The 26,454-nt window shown below is 41.1% G+C and overlaps 1 protein-coding gene across 5 annotated transcripts in view; it reads left to right on the plus strand.

Moving 5' to 3' along the window:
- LOC149313257 (receptor-type tyrosine-protein phosphatase alpha-like) overlaps positions 1 to 26,454 on the plus strand; it is a 163,151-nt gene that overhangs the window by 58,476 nt on the left and 78,221 nt on the right. For 3 of the 5 annotated variants that reach the window (XM_089526368.1, XM_089526370.1, XM_089526369.1), the window contains exon 3: positions 19,444 to 19,513. The exons of 1 other annotated variant lie outside the window; for it this stretch is intronic. The gene's annotated coding sequence lies outside the window, so the exon portion shown is untranslated. Of the gene's footprint in view, positions 1 to 17,059; positions 17,077 to 19,443; positions 19,514 to 26,454 lie in introns of those variants that run through there. One more of the 5 variants, XM_089526371.1, reaches the window with a different exon arrangement.

Raw genomic sequence — 26,454 nt, forward strand, 5'->3', positions numbered from 1 at the left:
GGTTTCTCCCCTACTGCTGTCAGCCCTCTGTATTTGTGGATTCTTTATCCATGGATTCAAGCATCAATGGCTTATATTAAATATTCCAGAAAGCAAAGCTTGCTTTGGCCATTTTATATAAGGGACACCATTTTAGTATGCTACTATATTTAATAGGACTTGAGCATCCATGGATTTTGGTATCCACAGTGGGTCCTGGAATGAAACACTGGGAAAATTTGGAAAGTTTTATTGGTAGCTGTTACTCTGACCACTTCTAGTGGAACATCAGTGTTAGTCTGTTGCATGAAAAATGTTGTGAGTTGATTTGAAGAACTGTTAACCTAAGTGGAGTTCTACGGATACTATGGACTGCTAAAAAGAGAGCAAATCAAGTCTGAACTCTCACTAGAAGCAAAAATGGCTAAAGATGACTAAACTGAGGTTAATTTGGACATAATATGAGATGATGTAACTCATTAGTAAAGATAATATTTGATAAGGGAGACCACACTTCAGGTGGATTGATTCAATCAAGGAAGCCCTCAGTTTGGAAGACCTGAACAGGGTAATCAGTGACTAGGTATCTAGTCACCATAGGGTCACCATAAATCAAAGCTGACTTTACAACATCATCCAAGTAGAAGGATTTTTTTTTTGTCTACAGAGAGAAGGTGGGCATGGTGCGAAGAGAACAGGTTTATGACAGCTGCTTTAAAGCAGGGGTGGCAACTTGTAGCCCTTTAGATGTTTTTGGACTGGAACTTCTAACTTCCCTCACCATTGGCTATTCTCCTAGGGCTGATGGAAGTTGTAGTTCAGCAACATCTGGAGGATACACAATCCTCACCCCTGCATTAAAGCTTGATCTGGCTGAGTGGTTTGCAGTACTTTATGTAAAATTTTAAAAAATCATGCAAAGTTTAGAGAATAATAGATGATCTTGTAGACACACACATTTAATTTAGGTAAGTTCTAATTTGGGGATGACTACTCAGGAATGTTGCAAAAAAAAATCAGCAAATCAATCCCTGAAGAAACAATCAAAATGATGAGTTAAATATCCTTTTAATACTGCAGAACCTTTGGAGTTTATAGGTTGTCATACATGTGTGTGGGAGGAAGGATGTGGTGGCAACCCTCTAACATCACTGAACTAGAGACCAATGAGTTTAGAATGAATCCATCTGCTTGAATAAACTGTCACTTACTTCATCCTTAATAACTTGTCTTAGGCCAAGGATTTAGAAGGAGAGTTGTTTTCAGGGTGGTTGAAGAATATATAAAGGCCGCATTATAGTTGTCATTTCTGAGCAGATGGCTGTAGCAATATGCTTTGGAGGACTTTTCTGACTGCTTCCCCCTGCTTATTTCCACCACAAAGGCACAAGTGCACAGTACTGTACCCTGCTCTTCTATGTCTTAGATATCCTCAAATCCCCTTGCTGGCTTTTGCTTGAGTTTTGTCATTGTTGGCAGGTGAAGCTCTGCTCACAGCTGCACTGAGCTTGCCAGTAACATTTGCCAGCTTTCTTTTGCTTTTGACATTAATAACTTTAGATATCGATTGTAATAAACTGGGTACATCCTCCTGTCTCCCTGCACTGGCCTAGATTTCCCAACTTGTCAGTAAGGCATCTATTAAAATAGATGTAAATAAGTCAATTTATTTAATTAATTTATTTATTTACTTACTTACTCACTCTCACTGAGAGCTAGTGCATGGTGTAGTGGTTTGAGTATTGGACTCCAGCTCTGGAGATCAGGATTCAAATCCTGACTTGGCCATGTAAATGCCCTGGGTAAGTCACACTCTCTCAGCCTCAGAGGATGGCAATGGCAAACCCCCTCTGAAGCTTCTTGCCAAGAAGACCCTATGAAAGGTTGTCTTAGGGTCACCATAAGTCTGAAATGATTTGGAGGCACACAGCAACAGAAATATGTTAATGCTGTTCAAATGGGTGCAAGAATTACCCTTTTCTAAAGGGCATCTTTTTAAAAATTACTTACAAATCTGTCTTTGTCCTTTTAAAATGTTTGCTTGAAAGTATGAGAAGCTTCTTTAGATCACTCTTTTGTACTACTCTGATCCAAAGATTGTGTGTGTGTGTGTGTGTGTGTGTCTGTTGCTACTGACTTTTCTTTTAATTCTGCAGATTTTCAGTTTCCTCTTTCTTCATCTAGACATTCTTGATTCAGTTAGGCTGAGATGTAGCCAGGTGGGACTTTTGACAACATGTTACATTTAATCTTTGGAATTTACCTTTTTAAAATTGAGTAACCTATAAGTTACAGTGGTCTCTTGGTTTACGTGGAGGATCCGTTCCGCCTGCCCCCTCCCCCCCCCCCGTATAAGCCGAAAAATGTGCATGCTCAAGTCCCATTCAATTGAATGGGGCTTGTGCTTGCAGCACAGGAGAGTGTGTGTGCCGCGGGCGTGCGCACCAGTCTTTCCCCTGTCGCCACATCTGGAGTGCCCGCCTATAGCGCGGGTGCACCATACATTATATAACCTTCCATTTGTTTCTCAGTTTATTCTGACTTTATTCCTGTTGGCACAGGAGAACTAAGGGGCTATACAGATTGCCCCTAAGGGGCGGTGGGAGGCTGCCTCTTTCTTGGCCGGATTGGGCCACGGCAACCTCATGCCGTGGCTCTGATCTGATCTTTGGAGGGTGCAAAAAGGAGCTACAAAAAGCAACTCCTTTTTGCGTCCTCCAAAGGGTGCTATACCCATGGCAGCGTGGCTGTATGGCGGCCCTTTGGTGCTGTGTCATCTGGGTGCAGTGCCGGAGGTGCATCATGATGCTGCGTGCCATCTGGAGCAGCACGCAGCACCATGTTGCCCTGGGGTGTGCATCATCAGGACGTTGCACCCTGACTCCACCCACAGGCCGGCCTTTCAGGCCAATCTGTATAGGGCCTAAGTTTATTATTAAGAGGCGAGAATGATATGCACATTATGTGTTTGAATAAAACCTGTCAGTCTCATAGTCCTTCTGCTTAGGCTTTCTGTAGTGTAGTGAGACATCACAAGTATGTTAAGGTTGACCTAAACATAAAAATAAAAAAATACAAGGGGGACAGAATTGCATTCTGGGGGTGTAGTTAGCTATATTTGCCCTCTCCATTTTTAAGGATATCTCAAGAGGGTCCCTGGACGCTCAGATGTTTCCCATCTCTGTTCTACAGTGACATGCCTTCCAAAATGCTCACAAGCATAAGGGAGGAGTGGAGGGGAGAGGTCAATAAATAAAACTAAGATTTATAGGTTGACAAGGAGATCTGAGCCAAGCCTTTTATAGGTAGAAGTAGTTGGGAAATAGGAACTGAGAAGTTTTAGGAACCGAACATTGAAACAGCTCTGCCTTATGACTGCTGCCACACACACTTGGCTGTGTCCTTCTCATAGGATTAGTACATTAATGCAGGAAATAAAGCAGTAAACGCCATATTTGGTTTTACGGGAAAAGTCAGGCAACAGAGTAGCAGGGAACCTTAGAGTAAACTTGTGTTGCTTGAGAACTAAACTTCCACTTGGCGGACAGTATGGGGAAAGAGGAAGATTGTTTACCTTTCAAAAATGTATTGGTTACTCTCCAGCTTCCAGGACAGTTTGTAGATAAAACAAAAAATAAAATGGAAGTATGTAAGAAAAATCAGACAAAGTAAACAGATCATAGCAGATGGTAAAAATCCAGCATAAAAGCAAAAAAAAGGAAGATGTTCATTTTTCACCACAAGAAGTATACAGACACTACCAGGTGACTATCTCTGAGGAGTTCAAAAGGCAGGTGCCCTAAAAGGACCCTGTCACAATCTGCCTGCTTTCAGACTCTGCCGTTAATGGCCAGCCAAGCTCATGTTAGAGCTGCTGCCTTGGTGCCAAGCTGCTAAAGGCATGGCAAGTTAAAACCAGAACTCTATCTGCCAGTTCCTTTCCAGGAGCAATTTTCTGTAGCTATTTCTAAACTTTCATAATTTGTTCCATGTGTCTGGTTCCAGTTAGTGAAAAACATTGTTCAGTAACTGGCGTTAGTAACGATGTTCAAAAGCAGCAAAATGTACAAAACTTTGGAGTAGTCCAAACCAGAAGGCACCAATCCATGGATAATTTCAGGTGGACTATCTCTGCCCAAGAGGAGACACAATTGGGGCACCATTTCAGCTAATGAGTGGTGCTTTGGATGAAAGCCACTTGTGCCTCTAAAAAACTGGGTTGGATATAAGAGTATTTGAAACTGTGCATATGATTTAGAGGGAGAACAACCTATTCAGAAGATGCTGAATATCATCTTAGAATCCAGATTTTGAAAAGGGCATGATTTGATACCTCTGAATGTTAATGAAACAGGATTTTAACCTATTTGGCTTTATAAGCAGTGATGTAGTGTCCAAGAGAGAATTGGATTAGAGAGTTTGGAAGGAGGAGAAATTGAATTCTCCTACCACCATGAAATGCCCTAAGTGACAAGTGTCAGTTCACCTAACCTGCTCATATGATTACCACTAACCTAGGTTAGGAAAAACAGGTATAAAATTGTAATTAATTAAACAGAATAATAATAATTAATTGCACATAGTTAAGTGGGAGATACAATTAAACAGTTGCATAATTCAAACATTTTGAATGGGTCCCTGCCTTCGGGTCTCTCCACCCAAAACCTGGAATATGGGCGTAATTAAGCAGCTGTACATTGCCTGAGTTTTGATGTAACAGAGAATGTGGCTTTTCATGAAAAATTATGCAGACTTCATTTTGGATCCAGAGTTGCATGGAACAGAACTCCATAAAATGGAAGATCCCACAAGTGGAAGCCAGGGGAGACAAGTTTTCTGCTGACATATGCTCCAGGGGAACTGTAGTGGACAGTGAGGCGACCCTTCATAACAGTGTGTGTGGTGGTGTGTTCAACTGAGAGACAGGGAGAAGTACCAGGGAAAAGTAACACCTGAGCAGTTCTTCCAGCAGAATCGGCAACCCCTCTACTAACATAAGGAAACCTTCTGTTTGTAGGTCAATTCTGGCAGTGTAAATTGCTAACCTAGAAGCTTATCCATATGGTTAAAGGTAAAGGTAGTCCCTTGACATGAATGTCTGTAGAGGGTGCTCATATCCGTTAGTAAGCCAAAGAGCCAGCATTGCTCAAGGATGACTCTGGGGGTCATGTGGCCAGCATGACTGCACCAAACGCCATTACCTTCCCACTGAGGTGGTACCTATCTAACTACTTGCATTTGCATGCTTTCGAACAGCTAGGTTGGCAGAAGCTGGGACTAGTGACAGGAGCTCATCCCATCATGCAGCACTCAGGTCTCAAACTGCCAATCTTCCAATTGTCAGGATTGGTATCTTAACCACTAAGCCACTGCATCCCATAAGGTTGCTAGAGAAGCTAGTCATGTTGTTGCAAACAAATTTGATTGCTATATGTACATGTAACATGCATTTTATTTTCATTTTATAATAAGTTGACCAGCATTTTTAATAACACAACTTCCTTTCACATTATGGTAAGGGCCAACCCCAGCCTATGATTTCAGTACTGCTTTAATAATGGTGTAGTATAAGGACTCAGCTTGAATTTAGGGAGAAAGTCTTGGTTTTCAAAATATAGGGGATCACAGAATGGATATAGGAACAGCCAAAACTTGTGAAGATCTGGTGTGGAAATGGAAGAATACAGAAGGGAAGCACATAGCTCTTAAACAATGGAATTAGGTCAAAAATAGAACTGCATCTCATGGGTCAGAACTATGATCCTTCCAGCTAAACATCCTGTCTTTGACAGCAGTCAGTTATGGAAAGTTCAGAGGAAATGCATAAAAGAGCCTGATGTAATAGCATACAAGAACGGTTCTGCGGATCAGAGCAGTGTTCCATCTAATGCAGCATTTTGTCTTCAGCAGTGGTCATGAGAGACCTCAAAAGCCCATTAAAGTTTAATTACCCACTTTCCTTTTGTGTACCATATGGACGTTTATCTAAATTCCAATAAAATTTCTAGGTGCTGTACTTATTATTTTAAAAAGACCACCCCTAATCCCAAATTTACAATCTGAAGGGCCATCCAATCCAACCCTTTGACATGCAGGCATACAGATTCATTGTGCTCCCAACAGATGGTCATACAGCCTCTGTTTAAACACTTCCAAAGAAGTAGACTCCACCACTCTCTGAGGCAGCATGTTCCACTCTCCAAAAGCTCTTAACATCAGGAAGGTTTTCCTAATGTTTAGGTAGAATCTCTTTTCCTGTAGCTTGAAGCCATTGCTCTGTGTCCTAGACTCTGGAGCGGCAGGGGAAAAAAGCTTGCTCCATCTTCAACATGACACCCCTTCAATGATTGAAACATGGCTATTATGTCATCCCTTAACCTTCTCTTCCCCAGGCTAAATAGACCCAGCTCCTTAAGCTGCTCCTCATAGGGCTTGATGGTTTCCAGACCTTTCACCATTTTAGTTGTCCTCCTCTGGACACAGTATTTCAGGTGAAGCCTGACCAAAGCAGAATATATTGACACTACTACTACTTCCCTCGATCTAGACACTATATTCACATTCATGTAGCCTAGAATTGCATTGGATTTCTTAGTTGCTGCATCACATTGCTGAATTATGTTCAGCCTGTGGCCCACTAAGATACCTAGTTCCTTTTTGCATGTATTGCTGTCAAGCCAGGTGTAATCCATCCTATATCTCTGTACTTCATTTTCATTGTTCAAGCATAGAATCCTACATTTCCCCCTGTTGAAATATATTTTGTTAGTTTTGGCCCAGCTTTCTAATATGTATCAGTAGTAGAACACAAAATAGTAGTCCAGAAAACACTGGCTTTTCATAACAATAATTTTGCTGTTTTCCTATGTCATCCTGCAAAGGTGATGTGTCATCTCCTACTGATCTACCTGTCACAGTTATCCATTGGTAACCTGTCATACTGCAGTTTGTCCTCTGTATTCATAGATTTTTTTTTATCCATGGATTCAACCATCCATAGCTTGAACATATTTTAAAAACAATATAAATTCCAAAAGCAAACCTTGCTTTTGCCATTTTATATAAGGGATACCATTTCACTATATCATTGTATATAATGGGATTTGAGCATCCACAGATTTTGGTATCCATGGGGAGGGGTCCTAGAACCAAACCCCAGTGGCGGATACCAAGGGGACACTGTACTAATGTTTCTCCATACCCTCCCTTCTATTGTCCACCAAGATATAATGCTAAATTATAAATAGAATTACATAATTCCTATAAACATTTTAATGTCCTTAGGAAAAATTGGTGTTTTTTTCTATCGTGGTGATACTCACATTCTTTGACAGAGTGATTGGTGAGATATAAGATTTCAGTGGTTGAGAGCCACTAATACAAAGGGCAACTTAGATACTGTTTTTTAAAGTTATGTACTTATTCTTACAGTGACCAACTGGGATAGAGATGGGAGTCAAAACAGTGCAGTGGGTCACATCATCTTTTCTTTCTTGTTCAACCAAGTGGAAGGAATTTAATAAGCATATGGTACTTAATGAGATTTTTAAATTAAACATAGTTATCTCGGTAATGATAAACTGAACTACTAAGTGCCAACAAAATTTAAAAAAATTAAAAATGGCTTGCTGTTTAACAAGTGTTAAAAAGAGGGAAGGACGGAAGATGGGTGCCTTGCTTGAACCACTTATAACGTATAACCATGGTGGTAAACCTATGGCACGCGTGCCCTCTCAGACATGTGAAGCCATTTCTGAGGGCACACGGAGAGATGGGAGTGCAGGGGAAGAGTAGGAACAGGCGCATGCTTGTTCTTCCTCTTCCCCTGTCCTCCCATGCCTTTAGCTGCCTCTCTGGAGACAGCTAAAAGCACAGGAGGGCGGCAGGGGAGGAGGAGGAATGGCACACACCTTTTCCTTCTCTTCCCCTTGCCCTCCTGGCCTTTGAGCTGTATCCGGGGAAGTCCCACCCCTGAAGTCCTTCCCCCGGGAGGTAGAAATCCTGCCCCCAGAAGGCAGAAGTCCCGTCCCCCAGAAGTCCCACCCCCCGGCACTGAGTAATACCCAGTGTGGGAATGCCTTTGAATTTGGTCGCTTGGTCTCTAAAAGGGTCACCATCACTGACCTATAAGATCATGACAGAGGGGAGGTTATGGCAGGTGAGAACCTTGGAAAAGAGCATAACTATCAGAGTGTGCAAAGTCAGTTTATAAATATTTTTGGCAACAATAGTATAAACCTCAGAAAGGTATAAACTGGAGAGAATTTCGCATGGTGTACATATTTAAGTGAGCCAACCACTTCCTGGACTAATTGATTCCTTTGGATTGTGCACTTAAAATTTTATGATTCAGTTCTCTGCTTTAAAAAAGTAGCAGCAGCATAGTTTTGGAGGAAATATTTCAGTTTAAATGGGATTCTTTTTTCATTTTTGAAAAATGAAGCCTCGTGTGGAAACAGAATGGAATGCGACAGAATAAAACAGTTTTGCATATGATTTAACATATGCAAAACTGATGTGAAATCCATGCCTAGTGCAATTTACATTTTCAAACATGCCAAGAATTGACCGTGTTGGCCAGAAATCATGGAACTATCATCCACTACAACTGGAGGGCATCATGTTTGATAAGTTACCACTGCGAAACTGGGATCCTGTTAAAACAACCAAACAGTCTTACTTTGTATTTTATTTGTCTCCTGCCCTGACTTTTCTTCCAAATGGCAGCTAATAAAATAAAATGGAGTAATGTGCTAATAGAGCACTGCTACTGCTCAAAAAAGGTACAGATATTTATTTTTTCTGGTTTTTAATTGACGACCTCCTGGAACATGCACCAGTGGGTTCAAATTATAAGAAAAGAGATTGTCACTAAACATTAGGAAGAATGTCCTGTTAGCTGTTCAACAGTGGGATAGACTACCTCAGAGAGTACTGTGGTGGAATCTCCTCCCTTGGAGGTTTTTAAACAGAGGTTGGATGGCCATCTCTCAGGAATGTTTTAGTTCTTGGTTTCATTATGGCGGGAGATTGGGATAGATGACCAATGGTTCTTTCTGACTCAATAATTCTATGATTCTGTCTCCTTATTTCTCAGGGAAATGCCTGCCAGTTGTGATATGTTATGGTGTTGAAGGACTTCTGAGTTCTCACACTTAGGATCTGCTATGTATCAAGAGATGAAGTAGGGCCCAACATATCACCACATGTGAAATGGCTGTTCCCCATCATTTTATGCACTGAAAGTGTAAGAAGCTACTATGCTAGAAAAGATTACATATAAATACTTCTGAGCACTGGATATCTATTTTTCTTTGTGCTATTCTTGTAGTCCCACATCTTCATCTCATTTATTGTGGTGTTGCATAACCAGTGGCCCTTCAGAGTGTGATGGGCTTGATTAATTTGTTGGCCAGTATAACATTAAATTTGGTGGCAATGAGGGACTGGAGGGCTGGGGTGCTTGGGGCCAAGGGGAGATGGGGCCTGCTACTACTCATCCTGTCTAGCATTTCAGAGAGATGGCGCTCTCCCTTCCAAAAGAGGACAATCCTTTATCTACATTTGTTCATGTCTTAAGGAGTGAAAGGAGTGTGTTCCCCAACTCTGTTTTCATTGTAGGGCTTACTTTCTGTGAAGTCTTCTCTTTTACTTCAGGAACTATTTGATTATTGTCGTAGTAATTTTGAAATAACTTACGTTGTTTTGCTGCATCTTCCCATAGGCTGTTGGAGGTGAAGTCCTGTATGTCCCTGTGTTGGGAGTTGTAGCTGAGTTTCATAAAGCTAACTGTGTGACCTCCTTATCTCTGGGTGACATTCTTTCCTTAGTGGCTGTGAAGATAAAACAGGCCAGCCCCTTGCATTCTCTTCTGAGTTCCTTGGTGTGCACAATGGACCAGAATAAAAATTGTTAGGACATTAAAAACTCTATGTTATGAATAAAACTATGCTGTTTAATCTTCAAAAAAGTAATTTTAAACTTGGTCTTAATAATGGTAGGTATAATGAGGCTATTTGGCCTAAATTCCATTGCTAGACTCAACTAGTGTAGACCCACTGAATGGTTAGTTGAATGGTAAATCAGGATTTATGCATACCCCATTGTTTCAGTAGGTCTAGTCTAGGTGAGATAGCATTTTCAGACTTTCTGCAAAATAAATGGTGTACTTTAGCAGCATGAAACTTTGGTAAAATTATAGAGGGATCTTTTTTGTTTTTACTTGCAGGTTTGTCTCTTTTTGTCCCATCATACAACTAGTTCTTGTAATGACCATTCCTTGTTATCCCTGGCTGTTCTATAAACATAGTGCAGGTAGGTAGCAAGTTAGTTTTGGCACTTAAGAATTTTCACCTACCAGCAAACACCTACTGTTCATTTAATGACTTCCCTGACTTTATAAGCTTCCCAGTCTGGCTTGAGTCAATGTGACTAATCAGTGAGTAGTCTAGAAATACTAGACTAATACTCCTGAAGTTCTGAGAGATTAATCTCCTTGTGGAGAAGCAAAAATACTACAGTAGTTGAATCCATGGTCTACTTAGGAGAGCATAGCATCTCCCATAAATGGCAGACAGACCCATAGATTCACAGATGACTTCAGGAAGCACATACATAATATACATAATATATTACATCCTCTGTAATATAAAGCTTGTGGGAAAATATTTGAAAATTAAAAAATCTAGTTCATTAAAATTAGTTCAAAGCTCCTTCATGGCATTACCAATTTCTGCATCCACCTGAAGGCAGCTCTTCAACAGGAATTGTATACATAATGGACTTCTTTGAAGCATAGAATATACTACTAGACAGAGAATTCTTCCTGAACAGAATCTCAGTTTTTGGAATGTGTACTGTATTTCCTTTCTTTAAAATGCACATCCATTGCTTATGGATATACAAATATGCTTCAAAGTATATGGACAATGGAGTCTGAAGTCTAAAGTGCTGGTGACATGGCAAACAGCGTTTTCTAATGAGATGAGACTTCTGTTAAGTTTCTGCAACTAGCAAAACCAGGAGCATACTCAGTAAAGAGAAATTTAATTAGGGCAGTGTACTGTTCAATGCACCAGATCCTGTCTGTTCTTGGAAGCTAAGCAGGGTCAGTCCTAGTTAGTACTTGGATAGGAGAGCACCGACAAATACCAGGTGCTGTAGGCTATGTTTCAGAGGAGGGAACCAATTATCATTTATATGCCACCCTTCTCCTAAGCTGGACCCAAGTTGGCTCACAGAACATGTTTAAAAACAGTACAGATTTTAAAAACATCACATTAATGTAACAAGTTAAAAATATAAAACCATTAAGAGCATACTAAGTTTAAAAAATTAAACCATTAAAGACATGCACAAGCAAACACCCCAACAAGAAGCCTCCCTGGATGCAGTCACCTCTTAAAAGCCTTCTTGAAGACAAATGTTTTTACCAGTTGGCAAAAGGAGAGCAGGGAAGGGGCCAGCCTGGCCTCTTGAGGGAAAGAGTTCCAAAAGGTAAGAGCAGCCACTGAGAAGGTTCTCTGACAAAACTACCTCTTGAGTATTCCTTGCCTAAGAAAACCCTATGAAATTCATGGGGTTGCCATAAGTTGTCGGCCGACTAGAAGGCATGCGCACACACACACAAACAGTTATCTTGCATAAAGTATACAGGCTGCCTGGTATTTTCTTATCACAGGATTTGGCTTGTCTGGGGGCAGGATGCAGAGAAAATGCTCCTCAAACTGGATGGATGGAAGATTAAAAGGAAAGGGTAACAAGAGTTTTATAGGTGGGACCTGAAAGTCACAGAGAAAAAACAACAATTTTCCCTTGGACCAAAATCCTGCTAGCTTGATGCTGTCACCTTGTCATGATTACCTCAATACACAGTGTGACAGCAAAAGGGTTAAAGTAGACTGCCCACTATGTAGAAATTGAATCTGGCTTTTAGAACTCAGGATGCTAGGAACTGTCTGTTCATCATCCATTCGGGCTGCCATCAGCAATATCCTCCATACCCCAATAGCTGCACATCATCCCGTTACCAAGAATACAAAGTGATGAGCTGGCTGGAGGGAAGAGGCTGGGTACAAAGGGAAGCTTGCTGTGCACACTGTTAGCTTGCTCTGAATGATGTGTTTCCACATTTGGAAAGCACAAGAAATAAACCTTGACATTACACCAGGCTTTGGGAACTGGAGCATCCATCACCTGCTATTTCTCTCAAAGTATAGTTCCACTGTACTCTATACTGGAAAATATACTGAAGAGCAAAGACATACAACTGAGCACTAAATTCAGAATTGTCCATGCCATTGTGTTCCCAATTACCATGTACAGATGTGAGAGTTGGACAGTGAAGGTAGCTGGCAGAAAGAAAACCAACTCATTTGAAATGTGCTGCTGAGAAGAGTACTTAGGATACTGTGGACAGCCAAGAAGACAAATAGATGGATTCTTGAACAGAAGACATGGACCACTAGAAAAAACAATAATGCTAGGAAAGGTAAAGGGATGAAGAAAGAGACGAAGACCACAAACTAGATGGATAGACTTGATCAGGAGGGTTATGGGCAAGGGCTTGCAGGATCTGGGCAAGGCAGTAGAAGACAGGGATTCTTGGAGATGTCTCATCCACAAGTCTCCATGAATCAGAGTCGACTCAAGGGCAGGTAACAACAACAACAACAATCATTCTAACTATAAAGATTTCTTACCACCGCTAAATAGCTGTTGAAAGAATTTTTGTCTGCTATTTTGCTGCATCCTTTAAGGCCACAGAGTGCCCTAAATTAATTACATGCTATAGATTAAAAACAGTCATCCAAAGCCAGTTGAACTGGTTAGGCTGAAAGAGAAAAGTTAAGCCAAACCAGTACAAATCTCTTAGGATACAGTCCTGAAATTGCACATAGTCCAGAAATGCTTTAGATTTCTTGAAGCACAAAGCTCAGGATAGCATAGGTGCATTTAAAATTAGTGGTGCCCAACCAGACCTCAGCCTTGTCAGTCGATTTGTGAATGCAAGCATGTTAACTAGTAAGGAAGTGGCAAGTTAGCATTCTTCAGCCTGTACTGGAAGAACCTGCCATTTCTAATTGTAGTTTAAAATCCAAAACATGGTAAACAAGGGAACAGTTTTTACCTGCTCCCCCCCCCCAGCTGTTTTTCAAACCTATTCAGGCTTCTAACACTCACTTTCCATTTAGTTAGTCTGACTAATATTTCTTGACAGTCCTTTCCCCCATGGCTTTTCAAATCTGTGTTAAAATCCATTTAAGTTAGTGGCCACCACTTGCCTTTGGGAATTAATTCATTAAATTAAACATTGCTTTAAGTAGTACATCCTTGTTGTTATTAACTGCTATCAAGTTGACTTTGACTTATGGTGACCCCCATGTAGGGTTGCCATAATTTGCCACCACCAAACCGGGACAAAACATAGAAAAAATGTAGGGTAAAATGTATGACAAAATTTGCCTGTAAATGTAGGACATTCAAGAAAAATTGAGGACACAATCAACTACAATCCAAAAACATTAATTATTGAAAAAGGGTACGCAACAGTAGAATTCAAAGATATCGAGATCGTACCTGTGAGACTGATGCATCTGAGGAAGTGGACTTTAGTCAGGAAAGCTCATGCTGCCAACTAGTTGCTGCAGCCTGTGGCGGTCTCGCTGCCCCCAGAGAAGGCCTTGCCATGGTGGCCTCCTTTTGTGGGGCCTAGTCAGCCGGCTAGGCCCCACACTGCTCTCCCGCCGCCGGAGAAGGCCTTTGCCGTGGCAGCTGCCTTCTCTGAGGGCCTAGCCTGCCGGCCAGGTCCCTCATGGCTCTTGAGCTACCAGAGAAGGCCTTTGCCAAGGCAGTGGCCTTCTCTGGTGGCCTAGCCAGCCGGCCAGGCCCCTCATGGCCCTAGAGCCGCTGGAGGAGGCCTTTGCCACGGTAGCGGCCTTTTCTGGGGGCCTAGCCAACCAGCCAGGCCCTGTGTGGCTCTCGAGCTACCAGAGAAGACCTTTGCTGCGGTAGCGGCCTTCTCCGGGGGCCTAGCTAGCCGGCCAGGTCCCTTGGCTTGTTGTGGGCGGTGCGGAGCCGAAGGAAAAGGAGGTCTCGCTGCGACAAAGCTTCCTTCTCCCTCGGCTCTGTCCCGGGGGCAGTGCGGAGCCGAAGGAGAAGGAGGCCCACGAGGCTGCCTTCTCCTTCAGCTCCGCGCCGTCTGGGACGGAGCCGAGGGAGAAGGAAGCCTTGCATTGGGTTTTGGCCGCCACAGCAGCCAAAACCCAGGAAACCTGAAAAGCCAGGACGGCACCTTCCCAAAGGTCTAAAACCTGGGAAAGTCCTGCCCAAAAGTGGGAAATGGCAATCCTACCCACATGAATGAGAGCTCTCCAACGCACCCTATCATCCACAGCCCTGCTCAGGTCTTGCAGACTCAGGGCAGCTGTGGTTTCCATGACTGAATCTATCTACTGTATCTGCAATGTAGTCCTATTGCCTTTTACCTTGCCAAATGTTTTTTCCCCCAGTGAGTCATGTCTTCTCAGATACGTCTAAAGTACCACAGTCTCAGTTTAGTCATCTTGGCTTTTAGGGAGAGTTCAGGATTGATGTGCTCTAGGACCCATTAACTGGCCTTTTTTGATAACCTTATTCCAAGTCCACATTTCAAGTCAGTTGATTCTCTTCTTACCAGTTTTTTTCACTTTCCAGCTCTCACAACCATACATAGACATGGGAAATATGATGGCATGGACAATCCTGACTTTACTATTCCATCTCTCAATCCTGACATGTGAAATTAATAATTAAAAATATGTTGCCATAGATTGGACACCCATAGCCTTACTAGATTCTTTGTGTGTATTGTCTATTTGAGCGAGTGACCCCATACATAATAGTTATGGCAACCAACTTGTGTACACACACAATTTTATGAATTGTCTCATAAGTCTTATTGAGTGTTGATCTGTCTCTGTCTTTCTCTTTCTTTTTGATTAAGATTAATTCCTTTTGTACATTTTCTACTTTGAAGTGATTCACTCCTAATTCTTGAGGTGGGTAAAATATCTACACTGATGAATGGGTCGCAAAATACATAGCCATCTTCTTTTAGTAATAGTAGTAAGGCTGTATGATATGAAAAGACTGAAATAAATCTCTCTTCAGAGTAGCTGGGGACTATATCCTTGCATCATCAATGTGGGGACTAGTTTTTTAGATTAGAGTTGTTAGAGCACCTTTTAAGCACGTTCTTTGTTCTGGATAAGTTAAATTGAGACAATATCCATTTAGCCTGGGTTTTTAACCTAGGTCTTTAATCAGTTCTGCGTAGAACATTGTAATTACATGCATACATTCATAACAAAAGACAGAATTCTTAAATGTGGGGACATGCCTTAAGGAAACATTAGTTGCGCGCATATGTCCAATGGTGATTTAAAGTGAGAAGCTGCAGCTGTGTCCAACATCTGGAGTTTTGCTTGAGGTAGGTCCCTTTCCGTCTGTGGATATGTATTGTGCATGACTTCTGGCTAAAACTTACATCTCTAGACACTTCATCTAGAGCTGTAGCATTCCTATGAACCCTGATCCAAAGACCTTTTGTCCTATTTTGTGGCTCAGTTTTCTGATTTCTGGGCGTATTTTGTGAATATATTATAAATGTAACCCAAACTGTGGATAATTAAAAAGTAGACTACATTCAGGCAATTAAAATTGTAGTCAATCAGTTTTAAAGAAGTCATAGTAACTTTCTAAACTATCAGAACAAGACAAAAATAAATATATCACCTACAGTATAAATCAATTGGAAGAGTTTCAGGATAATGGTGAGCAAAAACTGAGCCCGTCCACTTTGTACAATTTAGCTTGTACAAATCTTTTTTTAGTACTTGTATGTTGGTATGAGGTACCCAGTCTGCTTCTTTGATCTGATTATTGATTTATGGAATGGTGTGTGGTGTAGTAGTTTGAATGTTGGACTGGGACTCTGGGAGATCACTGTTCTAATCCCCACTCATGGAAACCCCTGGGTAACCTTGGGCAAGTTACACTTCCCAGCCGCAGAAGAAGGCAGTGGCAACTCTCTGGATAAATGTCTTTTTATTGGAGCCAGCGTTGCATTAGGACTCCAGGACATTAGGGTAAAATGGTAAAATCAGGGTTTGCTTTTTGGAATGTATGTATTTTAAAAAATATTTTCAAGCCCAGGTTTTGTGGATACAGAAAGCTGACTGTACATAGTCTTTACATAAATGACCTCATGTTACATAGCTTTTAATAATTGAGTTAGTAGATGGACATATTCGTGATTCTAGAAGAAAATAATCCAGTAACTCATTTTTTGCAATATTTTTGGGGAGAGGGCAAAGACTTTGAGGGGGAAATAGAATTCTCCTTGGGAAGGGAGGAGGTTTCTAATTTGTTCTTGTTGCTTTCCCCCAGACCTTCAGATCCCCATAAAGTTGTGCTGTAGAAATGTGCTTATCAAATCATTTGGGGGGGGGGGGGTGGCACTACAAATTATTGTTCATCAGTTTTTCTGATTTATGAAATTCATTGAAGATTGTCTCCATTTAAAGCGCACCCCTTTGAGACTTAACATTTAAGTTAATGGGCTAGAAACTGGGCTTTTTGTTTTGTTTTGTTGTTACTTCTGAACTGTGTGAAGGAGTGTTTTGGGACCAGCCTACTTTTTTGCAGCCTTGCTGCATTTTTGCAGCCATGCATATGGTTTCATTTAGCGGACAGTATGTTGGACTTGGACTCAAAGGGATACGGGTTCTGCTTCCTCCTTTGTCATGTATCCACAGTCTGTTCTGAGAGAGGCCTAGTTCCGGTTCAACAAATAGCTGAGCATTGCAGCTGCATATTTCACAAGTTGAATGAAGGGGCACATTGAAAAGGGATATAAATGATTATTCTGAGCCAAAGGAAACTGGCACTAAAAGGAAGCAATTAAATATTTTTGTTTGTATCTATTCTCACTTCTCTCCATCTTATTTTTGTATCTTTTTCTATGCCCCTAGGTAGTGGCAGTTTTCTTTGATGCACAGTTTCCCCTGCTTGCTTTGCTTGGAAGTCTCTCTCATGTGGAGACGGCAAGAAATATCAGTAAGCAAACAGCCCTGATTCTCTCTGGCAGGCTGTCATGTACTAGTTCAGAGCACGCTTGTTAGTTCTGTACACAACGTGCAAGTGGGATCTCTTGTGTCTGATCTCCTTGGCAGATCAGAGGAAGAGGGGGAGTGGAGCTAATTCTGGAAGAGGAGGGAGCAGACCGAATACCGAGAGGGAACAGACTGAGGCAAGCTTTTAAAGCTCGGTATTCTGCAAGCGTTTGTATGTTTTGATGGTGGGAATGGGCATGACCAGAAACTGCCACAGGAAGTCACACCCAAAATTTAATCATTAGCAATAGCCAATGTAAGTAAATCCCTCTTTCCCTATTTATTACAATGGGGAATTATATAATGCTGCAGGAGTGTTTTTGGAGGGTGGACAGACTTTTCTTGCACATTCTATGATGTCACCAAAAGTCACATAAATGAGACCAGTGTCCATTAGGATGGGAATCATAGAATCTTAGAGTTGGAAGAGACCTCAAAGACCATCAAATCCAACCCCATTCTGTCATGCAGGAACTCACAATCAGAGTATCTCTGACAGATGGCCATCCAGCCTCAAAACTGCCCTAGAAGGAGACTCCATCACAGACTCCATCACACTCCAAGAGAGTTTAAGATCATGAGCATGTGCTCCTTAGATCAGAGCAAAGAGCCACACTGTTCCTCCAGTAATGGCCATGCCCACCTGACTCCTAAACACATCACTTAAGAGGGTGTGTTAAGGGTTCAGACTGTATATTTTAATCTTGTAAGCCGCCCCAATTGCATTTTGTAGAGAGGCAGGATATAAATTATTATTATTATTATTATTATTATTATTATTATTATTACTATTATTATTTTTCCTGCAGATTCTCAATCACATGCCAGCATGGTGATAAAGACGGTGAGGGCACAGTGTGTTTCTTCAGGTGTTGCCAATTTTGTATTCTTAAAACCCGGTGCTCGTGAGAGAAGTTACACCTGCAGTAAGCAAATGCAGAGGCCTGGCACCCAGGGAGCTGAAGAAACACTTGCTTTGCCATCAAGCTGCATCTGCACTGCAGAAATAATCCAGTTTGACACTTCTTTAATTGCTCCATGGCTCCATGCTATGAAATTGTGGGATTTGTAGTTTTGTCAGATATTTTGCCTTCTCTTTCAGAAAGCTCTGGTGCCACAACAAACTACAATTCCAGGATTCCACAGCATGGACCCATGGCAGTTAAAGCGGTGTCAAACTGGATTATTTTTGCAGTGCAGATGCAGCCTCCGTCTTCCTTTATATTGTGCCAGCATTCTCCTTTAGGTGCTGCTCCCATTGGCAATGAGATGGATGGCAACCAGAGAGAGGGGATTTTCAGTTATGGTGGCCTAACAATGAAATTAGCTCCTTGCAAAGGCTTTCCTACAGTGTCTGCCCTCCCTCCCTCTATTTCTTTCATTCTTACTTTCTGGCCCAGATCAAAGAGGTCCTTTTCAAAGTCTTTCTCCTGTAGCTATAATCTTCTCTTTCATTGTTCTCATGTGTTGCATGTGTTTTGTAAACAAACCTAGAACCTTTGTTGAAGAGTGATGTATTTTATGTAAGAGCTAATACTTCTGCATTATATAGTGGGATGCTCAGTAATTCACTAGTTTGAAATGAGAGTCTTCCAGAAAACAGATCTAACACCCAGATATTGTAATTGGATAATCATGTTCATAGAGTGTCACTTCAATTAAGAATAATGATTTCTAGTGTTAATGTACTCCAAAAGCCTATTACGGGGCTCACTCATACTACAAAAATTATTAAATCCCATATGTTATTTTTTTGCTGTGCAAGCCAGTGTAGTGTTATATGTAAACTGGCTCATGTGGTACTATTCATAATCTCATGATGTTTACTTGCATTGTCTTGGGCAACTCTCTTAGCCAACCTCCCTAATGGGGCTGTTGGAAGAATGACATGATATGATTCTCATATTTGCCAGCCTAGGTCATTGAAACTGTCATGACCAATAATAATGAATTTGTGAGATGTGTTTATTTTTAAGGAAGGGGGGGCACTTAAAGTAATTTTCTATGAAGGGTTCCAATGACTCATATTTTTCACACCTCCCATTTTTTGGAGATTGTTAAACTAGTATTCCATTGCAGTTACAACACAAACAGGCATTTTCTGGTGCATGTTTCAGAATAAAATAAGAAATAGAACCTAGAAGGTTCTCCTTCTCATGCTATATGTTGCTTATAGCTGTCAGTATTTGCACTAGGGCAGTAGACAAAGAGAATGTGGATTGGCTTAGTATTGGTCATTCATATCTGGCCTAAATAAACTGCATGGTGAATTTTTAGCTCAACTGGAAAAAAAAGTATTTCCCTTTTACAGGAGCCAGAACGTGAACCTTTTATGGGATCCAAATGTCTGCTGAATGGATGACGTGTCTGTGGTAATTAAGGTAAGGAAGAAAGATAGCATCAAATTTGTATTAAAATATGTAAGCATTTCTCACTGCACCAAGTATGTAGGAACATATACATAAATTTGAGTGGAAAGTGTGCCCACTGAATTACATGGGTCATAATGAGATGGAAATGCTTTCAAATACCTCAGGCTATGTTGTCTGTAGCTTGAATAGCTAAAATGTCACACTTCCATAAAATAAGAATCTTTACACCACATGGAACAGAAACTCCTAGCTCTTCCATGTGTTGCCTCTACCTTATGCAAAATGTGGCCATTTTCTGTAAAGTATTATTTACAGGTGTTTTCACAGAGTCATGCTTTGATTTATATATGTGTTCCTTTTCCCCCCAAGCAAGTTTGTGAAGCCTACTTTTGTAGAGACTTGGCAATTTAATATTTTTCTCAGCCCCACACATGCACACAAATGAGTGTGAAATTTGCTGACAGCACCTTTTCATGATGGTGTCCATTTCTCCATTTACTGTGATCATGGAAGTTGCTGATGGTAGTTGTTTGAATTGACCAGTTCATGGGACACTAGACATATTTTTTTCCAAGACCCTTTACTTTTGAGGCAGGTAGTTTAAAATCAGTAAGGGAAGAGGTGTTAGCTTGTTGCCTCCCCTCGATTCATTCATTGAAAAAAGTGGTTGCAAAAATGGTTGTGACAATAGTCCTTGATTAGCTTGCAAACTGGAACAAAATTTCTGCCAGCGAAATAGGACTTGTGTTAATAATACTGAATGTTTGATCGAGTGCCTGAGAGACAGAAATGTAAGCAGTCCGTGCCCATAGACTCAGTCTTCTGTGATGAACTCTTTGAAGTACTATGATCTTTTCATACTATAGGGCTGTACAAATATAGCCCAGGGGCAGGAAATAAAAGACAGAAATACAAGGCACTGCAACCGATGGAGCATTCTTCATGTAGCAGGTTAAATAAACACTTTCAAAAAGGCACATGTGGATGTAAAACCATCCACATTGATGCAGAGATTGGCCCTTAGCTCTTATTCACCTAACTTTTCTAGAACTGCAGACTGGGTTACAAAATTTATTGCGAAGGCAAATGGCTTCTGATTTTCTATTCACACAGATTGTAGCTCGACACTCTGTCACAAAGGTTAGGAGAAAATAGATGTCCAGTCCATTGGGGGACAGGGTGGCAGTGACTCTAGGACAGATGTAAGGAATATGTGGTCTTCCAGACATTATCAGAGTGCAGATTTTGTAATCTCTCACCATAGGCTATGCTGGTTAGTGCTGGTAGACTAACAACATCTGGAGGACCACTTGTACCACTTCTTTGTTCTGGAGTTTCAGTGAGAACTCTTTCCCTGCCCTACACTATAAAGTGAAGATCTCAAGCCTGGTGTGAAAGTAGTTCCACTGACATATTCTCTGGTTGGGTCATACCCAGAATACCCTTCAGTGCCTATCGTTAGCTATTCAGCTTTTAGGCTCCTATGCTTTGGAGCCTACAGTTATTATTATTATTAACCTTTATTTATAGAGTGCTGTAAATGTGCACAGCACTGTACATACAGTCTTTTTAATTAGACAGTTTCTTTCTGTGCTTCTTAATTTACTAAAAAACTGGGTTATTACATCTACCGATATGGGCTAATGTGCATCCGAACTCATGACACTTAATTTAAATAGTTGGTCACCATGCACAATAATAAAGGGGAATCTGCTGTCACATCTACTTTGATTTATGACAATCCCATAAATGAGAGACCTCCAAGTCATCTTATCATCAACAGCCCTACTCAGGTTTTCCTCTTTTTCTGCTGTCTTCTACATTACCAAGCATTATTGTCTGTTCTAGTGAATCGTTTCTTCTCATGATGTGGCCACAGTGCCACAGCCTGAGTTTAGTCATCTTGGCTTTTGGGGAGTCCTCAGGCTTAATTTGGTCTAGAACCCATATGTTGCTCTTTTTAGTAGTCTACAGTATTTGTAGAACTCTGCTCTAGCACCATATTTCAAATGTTCTTCCTAACAGCTTTCTTTACTGCCCAGTTTCTACAAACATATAGAGAATTGGGAAATATGATGGCATGGAGAATCCTAACTTTAGTGTTCAATGATAGACCTTTAGACTTCAGGATCTTGTCTGGTTCCTTAATAGCTGCCCTTTCAAGTCCTAGTTTTGACTGCACTCTCCATTGTCTTTAATGATTGAGCCAAGGTATGGAAAATTTCGTACTGTTTCCAATGTCTTCATCGTCTTCTTTAAAGTTATGTATAATTATCTGTGGTCAAACCTTCCTTTGTACAATGGGCCATCCCCTTCCGGATCCCTCTACATAAGGGGAAATCAGCGTATGCTGGAGCCCCATAGGAAGTAATGGGGCTCGTGTGCATGCTGTGGGTACGCACCCCATTAGTTCTTCCAGGATGCGCGACAGGCTCTTCCAGCATGGCTTTCAGCATATGCTGAAAGCCGCATATGGCACGCCCATGTAAAATGCGGGCCCACTGTACTTTCTGACGTGCTTCGGTAATTGTTCCAAGTCTTTGCTACTTTCTGCTAGTAGTATGATGTCATCTGCAGATTTTAAATTGTTGTCATACCTTCTTTCAATTTTCGCAGTTTCAAAGCACTTATCCTGCTTTACGTATGATATGATATATACAAGTTAAACAGGGTGATAAAATGCAGCGCTGCCTGACTCTCTTGCCATTTGAAACCAATTCAATCTTCATATTTTGTCCTAACAATAGCCTCTTGTGCTGAGTATAGGTTATGCATTAGGACAATCTAGTGTTGCGGCATACCTGTTTCTTTAAGAGTGATCCATAAATATGTTAGTTTTAAATTCTACAGGGATATTCCTCAGGGCCTTCCTATGCAAAATCTTCTCTTCAAGAAACAATGGGCATGATCCACAGCTGAAATCAAGGAGAGTCAGGAAGTCTTCCCTTTGCACTGCCGAATTCTATACATCCTAAAAATCTACTCTAGAAGGCTGGGAATCCTCTGGACCTGGTTCATGGCAGCTCAAGTACTGCAGGCAGGAGGGGAAGGAAGGGAAAGGGGTTACTTTGTGCTGGCACCAAAATGTGTTTGAAACTTTTCCTCTGTGAAATAATTTCTCAATCTAAACTAGAATAAATATCATGACCATCTAGAAATCTCGATCCAACCAACAGTATTGCATTACCTGGTTTCAGTATATTAACAGAAAATTGATCAGGATGTTTTCCCCAGATTCAGACATTGTCTGAAGCAGCAATTGAAAGTAGAACTGAAATGCTAAGCATATAGGGTTATGTGTAAAATTTGCGTGCATTCCCTTTAACTTCTGGTGAGTGATTTGCTGACTGACAGGGCAAAGAAAAGGATCAATGGCTGGAATCGCACTCATGCTACTTCTGATAGCATTTTGAAAGGGATGGCTGGTTGCCTGGTTGAATCTGGATTTATAACTTCCAACATTTGCTTTATGCAGTAAAAGCCCCTGTTAAGACTGTTTCTGTTTCCCAAATTCAGTTTTTAAAAAGTGTGTAGGAAAGAACTTTGTAGGAAACACAGAATTTGTTCTGCATATTGTCGTCGTCGTCGTCCCATCCCCTGACAGATTGTTAGATGTTCTGATGGATTATGTTGTGTGGGTGTGAATTCTGTTGAGCGGGTGAAATATACATGTATCAGAAGCTCTTTGCATGCATGTGGTCCTGGGTTCCCCACCACTACCTTTGGTACACTTCAGACCACAGATGTTTAAGCATGTCTCACATTCTGCTTCATCAGCTTGTAACTACTCTCCCTTAGCCTCATTGTGTTTCTCTGTGCTTCTGTGGCCAAGATGTCTTTAAGCGGCTGAGGCCCTTCAGCAGAGGCTGGATGGCCATCTGTCAGAGATGCTTTGATTGTGGGTTCCTGCATGGCAGGGGGTTGGACTGGATGACCCTTGTGGTCTCTTCCAACTCTATGATTCTATGAAAAAGCTGCTTTCAGGAGGTTTTTAGAATAATTAAAATGCCTGTTTGTTTTTGAAGTTTGATCAAAAGGAAAAGGAATAGTACCCAAGAACTAGGCTTCAAAAATGAGGTGGTAATAATAATAATAATAATTATTATTATTATTATTATTATTTATTTATTACCTGTATCTCCCCATGGATCAAGGCGGGGAACAACAACATGCATCAGTTAAAAACATACAAGTTAACAGAACAAGAAGCAATTCCAGCCTCTGAATGCAGAAAAATGTTCATTCCAAGCCATCTTTTGCTGTATTTCAGGAGTTAACTCACCTTGATTTCTTTGGTATTTGAACAAGGGAGGGTCTAGATCCACCTCCCACCATCCCATTGTCACTTTCCTTATGTGGAAAGTGATGCATTCATTTGGAGCTGTCTGCATGAGGGTGATCCCTGGAAAATTAGTTAGGAAAACGTGTTCTTCAGATCCATTACTTTTAACATGAGGTCATTGTAAATGAAGAGATGATGAATTAGATGCTCCCCGATTGCATCTTGAAGAACACAAGCTGTGTAATGAATGTCTCAGTATGGTTTACTGTAATGTGGAATCTCTTGTCGAAAAAGCTTTGTGAAGTGTATTTTGGAAAGAGTCTGGTAGGACTGCTGTCCCCTGCAGTTGTTCAAAAACATTTAGTCAGTTTGTGGGGAAGTCATAAGGTAGCTCTTTATTTATTTATTTATTTATTTATTTAGATTATTTATATCCTGCCCTTCAGTCAAAATGGCTCTCAGGATGGCATTGTGGTGGTGTTGGGGTGTCTTCAAGTCATATGGTAACCTAAGGTGAATCTAGATGAAGAGGTGATGAATTAGATGCACCCCAGATTGCATCTTGAAGAACACAAGCTGTGTAATGTCTCAGTGTGCCTTATTGTACTGTGTTAATGTGGAATTGCTATTAAAATCTCTTGTCCTTTTTCACGTGGAAAAGCTTTGTGATCTGTAGTATATAATGGAAAGAGTCTGGAAAGAATGCTGTCCCCTGTATGGCATTGGAGTCCTCTTTTTGTAGTTGTTCAAGAACATTTATTCACACTGTGTCCCAGTTTGTAGGAGAGTCATAAGGGGGCTATTTATTTATTTATTTTGAATATTTATACTCTGCCACTCAGCCAAAATGGCTCTCAGGATGTTGTTGTTGTGTGCCTGCAAGTCATTTCCCACTTGTGGTGACCCTAAGGTGAACCTAGAGAGCCAGCATGGTGTAGTGGTTTGAATGTTGGACTATGATTCTCGAGACTAGGGTTTGAATCACAGCTCGGCCATATAAAACCACTGAGCGACCCTGGGCAGGTCACACTCTCTCAGCTTCCAAGGATAATTTGAGAGAATGTGATTTGCCCCAGGTCACCTGGCAGGTTTCCATGGGCCTTGGAGATGTCTCAGCAGGATCACCATGGGTTAAGTTCGACACAAGGGTGGTTAACAACAACAACAGATATGTATGGAATTATCTTATGTGGAATTATACTACCTTGTTTCCCCCAAAATAAGACATACCCATAAAATAAGCTGTAGTAGGATTTCTAAGCATTTGTGCAATATAAGCCATACCTAGAAAATAAGACATAGTGATAGGCCTAGAACAGAAGGGGACGGGAAGGGAGCAGAAAGATTGAGGCCAGTGGTTCCAAATAAATGGAGTCGCAAGAAATTCAGGATTGAATTCTGCGTTTGGAGAGTTATGACAATGTTTCGGAAGAAGACAACTTAACTGTATTTGAATAAATGTAGATTGTTGTACCATACTTAATACAAACAAGACATCCCCTGAAAATAAGCCATAGTGTGTCTTCTTAAGGAAAAATAAATATAAAACAGTGTCTTATTTTCAGGGAAACACAGTATATGGAGTTACACCAAATGCACAGGTCACTAAAAGTGTTCAGTAATGGAGAGCCAGCATGGCATAGTGATTTGAGTGTTGGACTATGACTCTGGAGACCAGGGTTCTATTTCCAGCTGAACCATGAAACCCACTAGGTGACCTTAGGTAAGTCACATGCTCTCAGCCTCAGGGGAAGGCAATGGCAAACCTCCTCTGAACAAATCTGGCCAGGAAAACCCAATGATAGATCCGCCTTAGGGTTGCCATAAATTGGAAACGACTTGGAGGCATGCAACACACAACTGTCCGGTAGCCTGCTTTGGAATGGCTTATTACCGCATTTCAGATGGGTAGGAAGACGGATGGAGATGTTGACATCCTATTTTATGGTTAAAATTAAATGGCTCTTTGTGTTAATGAAGACCCTGGAATTTCCCACAATCCTTGTCTTTCTTAAAGCTGTAGATCTCTATTTCCCCTCCTAAACTGATACACAGAAAGCCTAATATAATGTCAACTAAATATATGTCTCAAGAGCATCAAAGATGCTCTGGAGGCATGACAGTATTCCTCTGAGCGTCACCAGTTGCTTTCAGTAAAATCATGTTTTATTACGTATACTGGGGTCAAATATCTGATATTTGGGATTCCCGCCTCTGATGCATACTCAGTTTCTTGGCCACGTTCCTTGTTTCTGAGCCTCGTCAGTTTGCCTTTTGTGGAGCTGAAAGCTGTGATTCAAAAGAGTAGTTGTTGGCTTCCTCATCTCTTGTGTTTTACTTTTGTTGGCGGGCAAATGGTTTTACTTTTGACCTCACTGGTTTGTCCTTTGAGAAACTGATATTTTATGGCCATGATGCCATTTTGTGGGTGGCCAGGTCTCCCCTCCTGTGGTAGCCATTTTCTGAGAGCACCTACAGCATCTTGTCAAAATTTCCCCCAGTTCCATAATTTTATGAGACGGTGATCTAGTCAAATTACTCCCCTGTCTTCTCACTCTCCGCACATAAAGCTGAGAATCCCATTAGAGCTGTTGCCCTTTCCAAGCAAACCAGTCCCAGGGGACCTCATTTGGGCCAAGCCTTGTCAAAGGGACTTTCTGAGAACGTG

Source organism: Sceloporus occidentalis, unplaced genomic scaffold (assembly GCF_023333645.1).
Source record: "Sceloporus occidentalis isolate IW3139 unplaced genomic scaffold, rSceOcc1.0.p SCAF_5, whole genome shotgun sequence".
In the NCBI taxonomy this organism is placed as follows: domain Eukaryota; kingdom Metazoa; phylum Chordata; class Lepidosauria; order Squamata; family Phrynosomatidae; genus Sceloporus; species Sceloporus occidentalis.